Source organism: Pieris brassicae, unplaced genomic scaffold (genome assembly GCF_905147105.1).
Source record: "Pieris brassicae unplaced genomic scaffold, ilPieBrab1.1, whole genome shotgun sequence".
NCBI lineage: Eukaryota > Metazoa > Arthropoda > Insecta > Lepidoptera > Pieridae > Pieris > Pieris brassicae.
In genome coordinates, this window is record NW_025576031.1 from 15,001 (window position 1) to 17,500 (window position 2,500).

General features: G+C 45.8%; 1 non-coding gene across 1 annotated transcript in view; it reads left to right on the top strand.

Annotated features, from left to right (window-relative positions):
• Positions 1 to 1,527: 1,527 nt before the first annotated feature.
• LOC123719397 overlaps positions 1,528 to 2,500 on the top strand; it is a 1,905-nt gene continuing 932 nt past the window's right edge. Inside the window, exon 1 of the ribosomal RNA XR_006755452.1 lies at positions 1,528 to 2,500. This exon is cut by the window's right edge and continues 932 nt beyond it. This is a non-coding gene — a ribosomal RNA (small subunit ribosomal RNA).

Below are 2,500 nucleotides of genomic sequence, written 5' to 3' on the forward strand. Positions count from 1 at the left end.
CTGTCGAGCGGCCGGCCGTCGCGCGCCGCACCTGTACGAGAAACATTTTCCTCTGACGTTGCATCGGAATAATTATTATAATTCATTATTATACATACATACATACATACATACATACATACATACATATTATTAATAAATATAATTGTTTTTTTTGTTTTTTCTTTTCTTCAAATAAACCCACATTGCCATTTCTCTGAGCGTGTGCTGCGAGCTTCAACGAGAAACATATCTATCAATACAAATGTCTATTCAAAAAAAAGAAAACAAACAAAATCATATCAGTCAATAAAATAAATAATAATATTTTTTTACTACTACTACTAGTACTACTACGTGCTACTACTGCACGCCAATACACATACATAATAAAATGAAAAATCGTCTCTCTCTCGCTCGCTCTACGAGAAACATTCGACGTCCGCTCCAATGCCGACGCGGACTATTGCTCTCGGTATAGATGTGGAGCGAAACAGTCGTGCGCACAGCGTCGACTCGTTCTCGTTGCCGCGCGTCGTTCGTCTCAAATAGACACGAACGACGGACGAGAGAGAATAGAATGTGTTCTTGTTTTTGTGTTTGTGCGAAGTGTGAGAATATTATATACATATATTCGCGCATGGATGATATAGATATGGGTATGGATTTTCGGAGGAAATTATATCAAATTCGTATTTCGAATGCGAGACCGCCGAGATCTTTCCCAGCTCTCTCTCTCTCTGTGTGTGTGGTGTATAGTACATTTTATATATCTCTCTTGTGTCAACACAAAATAACAAAGAATATACATACTACTCCTCCTCATATTTTATATAATATAATATAAAATTATATTATAGCACCGCGTTCGCAGACCGTATGGTGATGTTACCAATCGACCAAGATTTGGGACCGTCTCCCCCGGTGTTATCTGTGATGTTAAAAGAATACGCTTCTAGGCACACCTCAACGCAGGGCGCCTAGCGTGTTCGACACGTGCGCGGTCGCCACGGCGACCGTATATGTAAAGAATGTATAAAAGAGGACGCACACGCGCCCATCGTCGAAACGGTGTGCGCAGCGTCGTGTTGGAATTTATCCCTCAAGCTCCGGGCGTTGATCGTATCTAGTGCGAATCATGCGTGTGTGTGCGCATGTAATTGCCAGCCGAGTTTTAATATGTTTACAATAACGTATTGAATAAAAATTGAGAAGTTGCGTTTAGATGAATGTTCAATTTTCAAATTGTCACAACATCGATTCCCGCCCGCGGGGTCGTGTTCGTTGCAGTTTTATGTCCCTCACAGTGGTCGAGCATCGTTGTACATCACCTCGTTGCGAGATCGTGACGGGACGGCCGCTCGTAGACCGGTCAAAGTTAGTCTATCGATATGAAGCGCGAACGTCGCGTCGCGTGCAAATTCGACGCGTTACGTTCACGCGTGTCGAGAAGGCGCGCGCGCAAGCGCGCGCCCCTCGACGCCGCCGAGCCAGCGGCTCGCCGAAGCCGCGTGACCGCGGTGTAGGCGTGTCGTTTGCGTAAGCAGCTCCCTGGTTGATCCTGCCAGTAGTTATATGCTTGTCTCAAAGATTAAGCCATGCATGTCTCAGTGCAAGCCGTATTAAGGCGATACCGCGAATGGCTCAATATATCAGTTTTGGTTCCTTAGATCTTACTCAGTTACTTGGATAACTGTGGTAATTCTAGAGCTAATACATGCAATCAGAACTCTGACCAGTGATGGGATGAGTGCTTTTATTAGATCAAAACCAATCGGCGGAGGGCCATGCGTCCGAAGTCGTTAATTTTGATGAATCTGGATAACTTTTGCCGATCGCACGGTCCAGTACCGGCGACGCATCTTTCAAATGTCTGCCTTATCAACTTTCGATGGTAGTTTCTGCGACTACCATGGTTGTCACGGGTAACGGGGAATCAGGGTTCGATTCCGGAGAGGGAGCCTGAGAAACGGCTACCACATCCAAGGAAGGCAGCAGGCGCGCAAATTACCCACTCCCGGCACGGGGAGGTAGTGACGAAAAATAACGATACGGGACTCTTACGAGGCCTCGTAATCGGAATGAGTACACTTTAAATATTTTAACGAGGAACAATTGGAGGGCAAGTCTGGTGCCAGCAGCCGCGGTAATTCCAGCTCCAATAGCGTATACTAAAATTGTTGCGGTTAAAAAGCTCGTAGTTGCATTTGTGCGCCGCGCTGTCGGTGCACCGCATCCGCGGTGATACTGACACGTCTGCGGAGCATATCGTCGGTGAGCCGGCGGTAAAACGCCGGTTCAATATCAAAATCCTATCGCGGTGCTCTTCGGTGAGTGTCGAGGTGGGCCGACAATTTTACTTTGAACAAATTAGAGTGCTCAAAGCGGGCTCAAAATGCCGCTTGAATATTTCGTGCATGGAATAATAGAATATGATCTCGGTTCTATTTTGTTGGTTTTCAGAACTCCGAGGTAATGATTAATAGGGATAACTGGGGGCATTCGTATTGCGACGTTAGAG